General features: G+C 37.5%; 1 protein-coding gene across 15 annotated transcripts in view; it reads right to left on the bottom strand.

The window, feature by feature from the left end:
• SOX5 (SRY-box 5) overlaps nucleotides 1-11,444 on the bottom strand; it is a 1,023,582-nt gene that overhangs the window by 128,205 nt on the left and 883,933 nt on the right. The gene's annotated exons all lie outside the window — the stretch shown is intronic.

Genomic DNA, 11,444 nt, shown 5'->3' on the forward strand with positions numbered 1-11,444 from the left:
TATACACATATAGGAAATGATGGGAACAAAATCTTTCTTTATTATGGTTGTTTCATATTATTTTAAACTTTCTGAACTCCAACCAAGTTGAAATTCGCTTTCTTATGGGAATAAGCTCAGGTACACTTTCCTCCTCATTACAGGTAGTTAAATTTGTAACAATTCTCCCTCCTAAAGTGTCTTGAGGAACCAAACACAAGGGATTGGGTATATACAAGTGGAGGTAAAGGAGTTTCTAAATGGGTAAAATCTGTAAATCCTTTTTAGATTTGCTAGAATAGTGTAATATGACTTCAACATTTAAAACTTCATGAGAAATGCTAATATTTTGTATTAACTTTCATAGAACGGTAAGTTATGAATATCAATATTTCCTGTGAATTTTACTTGAGACAGTAAAGTTAATAAATTAGCTCTTGGTTGACTATACAGCTATTTTAAAAGAAGAGATTATGAGGTCATTGCTAGTTTTAACTGCTTTGTCACAGGCCAGATTTTTCTTCAGTAACGAGTTTTTTAAATAAAATATACTTTCATGCGTCTTTAATGTAGCATAGCAAATGAAAACTTTATCCTCCTTAATTTAACAGTTACCTAGTTGGCTAGTTTAGAAAAAAGATTAATTTAGGAACTCTTTAGGAAACATCCCTCAGAGTGGAAAGACATTTCTGCATATAAAAGGTACAACAGTCTTCTTCACTTCTTTGCCCATAAATTGGAGAATTCTATTACCAGTGAAAATTCCTGGATTAATTATCCAAGAAATCTGAGTATCTCTGGAAAGGTGACGATGAATCAAACAGTCTCCCTTTCTTTCTGGACTGCAGCCTTCCTAGGAAGGCACCATTTCAGCTATTACATGATAACTCATTTTAAGCTGCTCAGAGAATCATTAATTAAGGAGCTGCTTCAACATCCAGCTCTCTATTAGAATACTATGTCTCAATTTTGCCTCTGCGTCTTGTGATGAAACGAATGGTGTAGAGAAAAATCCATCCAAAAGGATTCAGGTACGAGAAAGTGGGAATGTGGAGCGTTTATCTAAGCTACAGAAGATCAGATCAAAAGCAATTTCTCTTTCGTTTGCCACTTTTAATATGAAGGTTTAGCAAGCATTTAATTTTTTGACACCCCTTTTTCAGCCATTCTACATTTCTCTTGATCAGGGTTTCTGACACAGTCTCCCTCCCAGAACATAAAGAGCAAGAAGCTTCCGAAACCACTGTGACACTGTGGGATGTACATTTGGGATGATTTCGGGCCTAGGGGTTTCTGCCAAAACGATACACTTTAAACCTTTGGAAATTAAGAAATGTTATAGAGTTCTCTGTCCCCTTCCCAAATGCAATAATAATAATAATGATAATACAAATGTCTTGAATGGGCAGAAGTACAGTGACCTGGATTAAACTCCTGAAATCCTTTCTGTGATGCACATCCTACATGTTCATGATGGGAGTACGTATTTAATAGGTAATAGTGTTATATCATAATTATGCAGTAATTTGACTTCTTTAGAAAGGCATACACTTATCCATTTAAATTTGACAATCTCCTTAGGAAATGGGTGGGATGCATTACTGTGGCTGCCTCCAAGACAAGACAGCTAAGACACAGAGAGGAAGAAGATTTGCCTAAGGAGACACAAGGCTATGAAATGAGATGGGGACTACTACGGTATTTGGACCCTTTGTTTAATTTTTTTTTCCTGACAGAATTTATTCACACCAACAATTAACAGTTTCAGATTCTAAGTCTGATGGCTGCTCTTGCTGGCTAATGTGGACCAATTCTGGATGTTTTCAATCCTCCGTTAACCACCTCCGGCGGCATCAGCACTTAGAGGCAACCTGTTACGTGAAAAATGTTTGGAAAGGAACAAGTACGCTAGAGTAAAAGATGGTACACTGGGAAAGGGACTGGTTACATGAAGAATCCGGTGGACGCAAATAGGGGCACACAAAATTAATCACTGCGGCACCATTCAGAACTGTAGATGTTGCAGACAAACTTAAGGGTTCATTCGTGGGGAACCCAAAATGAAACATCCACCTTGAGGAAACATGATACAGGAAAATGTATGTCTGAAAGTATGAAAAAGAAGAAAGATGGCCATGACCTTTTCTTTTTTTTTACATTTCTCAATAGTTTATAGTCCACATAGCATAGACCCCCACATACAGTGGATATAATAGAGCACATATATGTACATAGGGCAGCAAATGTGCTCTCATCCTATATATATTGTGTGTATATACATACACAAATATAATAGATGTATATAATAGATACATATTTACATCTGTCTAGTTCTGAAAAAGTCTGACCAAATGAATAATAGTCACCTCTGGGAAGTGAGAATACAGGAGTGTAAGTGTACGAGTATAGGCAGATAACTTTTAGTTTCTGTTTTCTATACTTCTCCATCGTTTGAGGTTTCAGCATGTGCTACCTTTAACATGTGAGAAAAATGAGAAGGGTACTATGAGTGGCCTATAGAAAAAGGCTTGAGAAAAGTTCTAATATACCCTTTGAAAACAGAGCCAAAATAAACAGAGACATTCACAGAGACATAGTACTGTGTAAAAGGTGGCTGTAGCTCTTTCTCACCTGACTTTTCCCTTTCCGTTGACTGAACTAGGGATTTGGTAGGTGAATCAAATATGTCAGATCAGAGATGTTGAGCCACAGTTTATGAAAGGCAAGGGAACCAATGAGAGAGCAAGCCTGGGTCTTGAGATCATGGACTTATATGAGCAACGCAGGGACTAATGTGAGTGAAAAATATTCCTTTACCACGTTTAAGCTAGTATTGCTGTGGTCTTTTACAGCAGTTACACCTGTGTCAAAAATTAATGCAGTATCCCATTCCACATGCTATTATATTCTTAGATCACGACTTTTTCTGTTCTCCTGGGAAGTATGTATCTACTCCAGTGTTTGAAACAAAATGTTGTTTCAGCCTGTTCTAGTAAGTATTTTTCTGCTTCCATAGTTTCCAATCAGACAAAAATCTGCCTTGCAATGGAGCTTTCAGGAGTGGAAGAACATGTTTAGAGGAGATTACCACTGTCCAATATTGTGAATAGTTACATTTATTCAAATAAAATAATACATCGTTTTTCTGGATTTATACCTCAGTTTGATGAGCTTAGCCTGAGTCTGCTACTGAGATGAGATTCCATTCTTGCTGTACGAACAACAGTATAAACCTAGACATCTGAGAGTTCATGGGGTAATAACCACGTTTTGAGGCCTCTTGGCCGACAGCACACAGAGTGCTAGCCACTCTTTCCCTTTGACGCACGTGCGCTGTCAAGGCGGGAGTCACATCAACAGGGGGACACTGAGCTGAACTGGCTTTCGCTGGAAACCGAATAGCATTCTTTACGTTCTTAATCATTAAAAAGCAAACAGGACGGATTAAAAGATTAGCTATAGTTATGGTCTAATACAATCTGAAGAATGTATTAAAGAAAGAGTTTTCATGTTTTTATCCATATATATATGTATGTGTGTGTGTGTGTGTCTTGGTGGTGGTAGAGTGTGTCAGTGGAGGAACTGGATTAAATATCGGTTACTAACTAATCAGTTATCATTTCACAGAGTTATGGGGATTAAAATATAACTAGGTTTTATAAGTAAAAATGCACAGTTGTAAGTATTTTTATATAAAATCACAATAATGTGACTGCCCCAACAAAGACTTCTCCCTGGTTTCCACGATTAATCTTGTAAAAAGATGGTCAACTCCATTTTTTTTTTAAATTAAAAAAAAATATTTTATTGACCTAGAAACACTTCTCCCATGAGAACGGGATGGTGGCTGCCACTCTATAATTATGAATTGTGGTGTACATTTTTGAACCCAGTTCTCATTTTCCAGCCATTCCATATTTTTGGAGTCACTAGCCTAACTTTCTTCAAACGGAAATTTAAATGACTGGCTGTTCAGGTACTAAAGCAATATTTTAAAAAAGTAAAATTTGCAAAGCTCTACAACTAAGGCAGTGTCTACCCAAGTCATCGGGTTATACAATTTTAAGAGTGGAGAGGAGAGAGGGAAGAGCTGGTCACAATAATTCTAACACACACAGTACACTGAAGACCGAAGCTACGGTGACAGCCACTTCTCTCTCCTTATTTACACAGAGCCTACAGTACGTGATCCTGCCCGCACACGCTCGCTGTTTTGTCAGTTTGATAAACGGGTGCCGTGTCAATGGCGTTTTTAGCTTGTGATTTGGTAATTGTTTCAGCACTGGTTGTCAATGGCCTGTACATCAGCCGACACAGCTGACATAGTTAAATCAGAAATTAGCATGTAGACTACCAGACACACGGACCCTGTTCTGCACATGAGAAATGTAATGGAACCCACATGATGCCCCCATTAAACAATGAAACATGTGACATTAACTGAAAACAGGAACACATCAGCAAATATGCCTGAGGAAGTTTATGGTATTTAACTCCTAAACATTAATTTTATTGTGGTGGATGAGGAACTAATTAACTGAGAGTTTCCCTTTTTTTTAATTGGAAGTGGAAATATTATTCAGAAAACCGGTGGAGAGTAAATACAGCATATTTTCAGTTTATTAAGCTTGGCTCATCGACTTCTATTTATTCAACCTAATCTCATAAGGCAATTAAATATCTCAATCGGTAACTTTATATGGGCGATTTTATTTAGCACACTTCGGAAAAGTTAATCAACGTGTTGAATGCAGAATGAGCGTGTGAGTATGTTTCTAGTCCTACACAGCCGAAACAGGGACCCCCGTACATGTTCTAAAAATCCTATCGTCTTTTTCAACGTGAACTCTGACAAACAGACAAGTGAAAAATGACTCCAGAAAGTTTCAAACGTGGTGATTATCATGAAAATAGTTAAAGTTGTAGCAAATGAAACACGTTTCCACGGCCACGAGACGGCTTCTCTGGAAACAGCTATGATTTCCTTCAGAGAAAGCCATGTGCAGGTGAGTTTGATCCTAACTCAGAGTGCGTCACATCTATTAGATACAAAATGCAATTATGTTCTGGGTGTGGTTTTAGAATCCTTTTTCTTTAACAAAAAACAAAACAAAACAGGATCTATGTTTTGGTGGCATTATCTTATCTCACTAGGTATCATTTATAAATAACCTAATAAAACAGATACAGTGCTAGGAACACTTTCAGATGGAATCTTATTTAATCTTTCTAACAATTCATGCAACAGGTCTTATTAATCTGCTGTGTTGATGAAGAAATGGAAGCTCTATAACTTGAAGAAGGGCCAAGAGCAGAATGCTGCAAAGCCTGACTGAGTCCAGGCTGTCTCATGGTTAAGTCCCTCTCCATTTGAACCTGCCTATTTGAAAGGGGGTTAATTACAGTAAAATGAATACACAAACAAAAATCGAATGCCTGAAATCATAAAGACAAATGAATCAATTGGTAAACACATGAATTAATTATCTTCATGATATTACATATAGCCCTGGAAATGCAAATTAAATTTTGTTATAATAGTCTGTTCTGTGGTTGGTAATATGCTATGTGAAGAACAATAACTTTCAGGTTAAAAAAACAAAGGTCATAGTAATATTTATTTATTTTTTTTATTTAAGACTGAGTCTTACATTGTCACCCTCGGTCGAGTGCTGTGGCATCATAGCTCACAGCAATCTCAAACTCTTGGGCTCAAGTGATCCTCTTGCCTCAATCTCCCAAGTAGCTGGGACTACAGGCCACTGCTACAACACCTGGTTATTTTTAGAGATGAGGTCTTGTTCTGGCTCAGGCTGGTCTTGAACCCATGAACTCAGACAATCCACCCGCCTCAGCCTCTCAAGTACTAGGATTACAGACAGGAGCCACTGTGCCTGGCCCTGTCATAGTAATTTTTATTTGTTTGTTTATTTATTTGAGACAAAGTCTCACTATGTCACCCTCAGTAGAGTACTGTGGCATCACAGCTCACAGCAACCTCAAACTCTTGGGCTTAAGCCATTCTTTTGCATCCCAAGTAGCTGGGACTACAAGTGCCTGCCACAATACCCAGCTATTTTTTTGTTCCAGTTGTCATTGTCATTTAGCTGGCCTGGACTAGGGTTGAACCCACCAGCCTCAGTGTATGTGGCTGGTGCTGTAACCAATGTGCTACTGGCACCAAGCCCAATCATAATAATTTTTGAAATGAATATATACTAGAGCAGGCCAAAAGTTCTCAAACTTTCTTATTTTAAGGTAACATCAGTGGCTCAATAATTTTTTCTTGGTACCTTACAGACAAAAGAAATATCTCACCACTCAATTTCATTAAGTAGTAAAGACCAAACAACTTATCTGTGGTAGTTTACACAATGTCTGCAGCTGCCTCTGCATTTTCCTTGACATTTTAGAACATCCTGTTTGCCCCTGTGAATTAGCTGCAGCACCCTAGGGGCCTTGAACAGTTTAAGAACCACAGCACTACTCACCTGCTTGACTATGGGGAAGACTCTATCTACAGCCACGTGACTCTTCAGTTTGACACTTGAGGCTAAACTATGAAGCCAGCTCGTTTACAACTGTTCGTTTTTTACTGTAGATAGGAACTGTTTTATTTTATTAGATTTTGCTGTATTCCTGCAGATTTTTAAATTTCTGCCCAAAATCTTTGTCAATATTTCTAGAGCATCTAACTATTCCAATTACGTGAACAGAAGTTTTATATCCAATACAAGGAGAGGGGCAGAGGACTGCAGTCAGTAGTAGTAAGAGAATCACCTTCACCTCTCAATTCCGCCTCTCGTCTCTGTCTCGGCAGGCACAGCCGCGAACCTGAGGAGGCTGCATATAGTGAGAAGAGGACTGGAGTGAGAGCTGGAGAGAGCCAGAGAAAGTGTTCCTGACCGAACTGATGTCCTTCAGTCACCTTATCTCCAAAGTTTCTCTCAAGCCTACACTGCTGGGCTAACACCAGTTGCACGTCAAAATTATTTTCTGTTTAAGTAGAGTTTTTTTCTAATATGACCAAACACAAAATTGCTATCTTCCTGAAAACACAGTTGCTTTATAGCTATCAAAGGCATTTAAATATTATTTCAAAAATATGTACCTGATACAAAGGTTTGAGCCCACCCGTTGAAGGATTTGAGGCTTTCCAGAGGCCAGTGGACTATATTCTTGGACTATTCAAACATTCAAGGTGTTCTCAAATCAATTCCCATACATACTCAAGTTATTTTTTAATTCAGAATTTGAACCATACTTACTTTGCTGGTCAGATTGAAAGGGTATAATGATTATTATTTGATGAAAATGTTATTATCCACCAATATAATATAGACTTGGGATTTTTTTTTTTTTTGAGACAGAACCTTAAGCTGTCACCCTGAGTAGAAGTGCTGTGGCGTCACAGCTCACAGCAACCTCCAACTCTTGGGCTTAAATGATTCTCTTGCCTCAGCCTCTCAGGTAGCTGGGACTACAGGTGCCCACCACAATGCCCAGTCATTTTTTTGGTTGCAGTTGTCATTGTTTTAGCAGGCCTGGGCTGGGTTCAAACCTGCCAGCTTCAGTGTACATGGCCGGTGCCCCACTCACAGAGGTACGGGCGCCAAGCCTAGACTTGGGATTTTTTATTATGTGTTATAAAATCTAGGATGTTCTTAGTAACCTGGATGAGAGTATTAGCCCCACTAACAAGTTAAAAATAGATTACTTGATTGATTATTTTCCCGGATATCTGAATGAAGGTGGCTTATTACACTCATGTTTGTGAATAATTATTTTCAACTTTTCTATTTATTATATATAATAGCAAAAGGATTCAATTTAATAATGTCTTATTATTTTCTCCTCTTCAGAAATTTGCAATTATTTTTGTTTTAAAAAATAAGTAGGAAGAGCAATAACTAGATAAGGATCCAGAAAGGTTTGGTTTCAGGCTTGATTTTTTTTTTTTAAATGAACGAATGTTTTTTATTTTTTATTTATTTTTTTCTTATTTTTTATTAGATCATAGCTGTGTACATTGATACTGTCATGGGGTACAGTGTGCTATTTTTATATACAATTTGAAATAATCTCATCAAACTGGTAACATAGCCTTCATGTCACTTTCTTAGTTATTGTGTTAAGACATTTATATCCTTCATTTAGAGAGATTCACATGTACCCCTAAAAGATAAACCACAGATGTGATCCCACCAATCACGATTGGTGGGTTCAGACTTGATTTTACTAAACCAAATGCCAAACAGAATCTCTGGTTCTGGTAATAATGTACTAATATCTGTAAACTCATCTACATACTCGTGGACAAGAGTGGACTATAATATTCTCTAAAGCTCCCCTTCTCGCCAGTTTGTCCTGAAGTCCCTGGCTATGCTGCCATTAATTTATTCTTACATTGCTTAATGATGTCCATTCTAGCACTTAAGAGAGGCCCCAGCAACTACATTTTGTATGTCCCCATCCCATACCCTATTTCCACCATTATATTTCTTGAAGAGAAAGTATCTTTATGTCCAACCAAAAGCTTATTTTTCAGAAAACAGGTGATACTAAATCTACAAAGAATGGGCTCCTCAACCTATATTTTTATTTTATTTTCTCCCTGTCAGGAATATTTCAAATTTCTGGTATAGTCCCCGAGAATTTTTAAATTTGTTTGACATATTTTATCATGCGATATAGACTAGTCAGGCAAATGTATCATCAGTATGTTCTATCAACTGATTGATGAAAAGCACCTGGATTTTTGATAGCAACAAATAGTGTATCTTCCATATTTACTTGAAATTAAATCAAGATGTGTGGGTCAGCCTCTTTCACTGAGAAGTATGTAATATCACTTACATTAAAACAACTGGCAACCAGAAAAGTCACAAATCATTGACAATTACAAGAATAAAATGGGAAGTCTCACCGAAGAGCAGAGATAGCAAGATTTTCCCCCCTACTTCTATTCTTTTCCTGCAATGTGATGAAAGAAGGAAAGGTCTGGACTATTTATCACTTCCCTCTCTTCATTCATACTGACTCAGTGTGCCAGAGTGTCAACAAGGGTGGCACTTTCTTTTGCTACTGGCTTCTGCTTAGTCCCAGGATTTGGCATGATGTCAGTTTCAAGCTTGCCAGCAGCTGTAGAGGCTTTATTCTATTTTATTTTCAAGGTTACAAAAGAAGTGGTATCATTTTTAACTTGAAGCACAGAAGGTAAGAATATTAAATGGTTGATACACTAACAATTTTGGAAAGGAAAAGATTTCTCCCTGCCACGTTGCATCAACACTGAACAGACTTAGTATGCAGACTCTGTCAAACAGGAGTGAGGGGCCGCGGTGCTCTTGACCTTTGCAGGCCTACAGTTAGGCTATTGTTTATACACAGTGTGGTTTTCTCTTCAGCAAAGTATGTGCTAATGGGACTTATTTCTGCAGTTGCATCAAAAAGCTTTTGCTTTTTTTTTTTTTTTTTTTTGAAAACAGAACTAGTCTATCGGGATGTGTATATCTTACCGGTACATGCTGAGGCAGCCAACGGTTTTTAAAAGTGTGACTTTTGTTTTTTCTTTTGAGTAACTAAGATTACCAAAAATACACGGTCAACAGGTGTTTAATATGAAAAGTAATTCCTTAGGGAAAGGGAAACAAAACAAAAATCCTTTATGATTAAAAACTGTAAGCCCAGGAGTTGGAGATTGCTATGAGCTGTGACACCACAGCACTCTATGGAGAGCAATAAAGTGAGACTCTGTCTCTAAAAAATTAAAAAAAAAAAACTCAGAATTTAGTGTAGCAATAGAATTTAAAATATTTAGAATAAATAGAGTCTTTAATTATTAAAAAAGGAGTTGGTATATCTGGGTGAATCTATAATCTACAAAGGTTAGAATAGGGTGACCAGATTTTAACATTGGTAAGGTGGGACAACATGGCGGGGGTGGGGCGGGGGCAGGGCAGGGCAGAGCCTGACAATATGCAAACTTTGATAAGCGGTTCTCGATAATCACTTCTCAACAATTATTTGTTATTATTACAGTTTAACATTATAAAATTAACAAAAATAATGTAAAACTCATATCCTGGCAAAATAGCCACATGGCAGCCGAAAACTGTATATTCCCTTCCTGTTCTCCCGCCCATTCGTGCCTTCTTTCCAAAAATCGGGACTTTTTTAAAACGCTGTGGGACATGGGACTAATTGTTAAAAAGTGGGATGTCTGGTCACCCTGAGTTAGAAAGATATAGAACATAATACCAAATGCATAAGTTAAAGACCCAGAGTGAGCACACATGGAAATATAGCAGCGGTTCTCAAACTGTGGGTCGTGGGAACTGTATTAAAAGGTCATGGCATTTGGAAGGCTGAGAACCACTGGAATACAGGAAACCAAAGTCAAGAGAAAGATTTACAAAAGCAATATAAAAATTTCAAAGAGCAAAGTAGCATACAAGTGTGAGTCTTTTTTTTTCTTTTCTTTTCTTTTCTTTTTTTTTTTATAATAGCCTCTGTCTCTTAATGTCATTGTAAAGATTGAACAAGTTAGGGCAAGTAAAAAGCCAGGTGCACAGCCCAAGACATAGGTAGGAGGCACTCGATACTATAATAATTTGGTATGAGAAAGAGCTGACCCCTGAGCCATGTTTTGCACAAGTGTGAGTTTTTATCGTCTTGAATTCAAATTGCTTTTATCTGAACTCCAGAGTTGTAAGCTACTCATCTCAAATGGCTTTGTGTATTTAAGAAATTGCAATCCATTTCTTCAATGTAATATAGAGAGAGACTTAAAGACTAGGAATAGATGTTAAAATTCCCAAGGTGAAAATTCAGGACATCTCTTACTGGGAAACTGAGCACTGCCTTCTAGTAATGTTGGAATTTCTCAAATGCAATAAATACTAAAGTATAGCAAGATGTTAATGGGACTATTTATTAACAGGTATATGAGCTGGAATCTATTAGAATTTAAAGATTTTCTACATAAATATCTAAAATAATAATAATTCACTATTTCTTCCCAATGGTGTTCTACTTTCACCAATGAAAATGCATCAGTATACTTTCTTTCTCTGTATTTCTTCTGGCAGCGTTCCAGAAGATATTTAGTTTAGGAGACTAGCCCTTCTTTGGAATATCTCATTGAAGACTTTTTATCTTATTGAATATAATAGGCATTTTGGCTGTTTACAATTTTAACAATAAAGTACTAGTGTGTTTCCAAAATGAATAATATGCAATTTAGGTTTGGTTATAAAAGAGAAAAAGGCAGGCAGAGGCTGTGGCTCAGTGAGTCAGGCGCTGGCCCCATATAACAAGGGTGGCAGGTTTGAACCCAGCCCCCCCGCCAAACTGCCACAAAAAAATAGCCGGGCATTGTGCCTACCAGCTACTCGGGAGGCTGAGGCAAGAGAATCACCAAAGCCCAAGAGCTGGAAGTTGCTGTGAGCTGTGATGCCACAGCA

Source organism: Otolemur garnettii, unplaced genomic scaffold (assembly GCF_000181295.1).
Source record: "Otolemur garnettii isolate 467f Iridium unplaced genomic scaffold, OtoGar3 scaffold00057, whole genome shotgun sequence".
Classification (NCBI taxonomy): domain Eukaryota; kingdom Metazoa; phylum Chordata; class Mammalia; order Primates; family Galagidae; genus Otolemur; species Otolemur garnettii.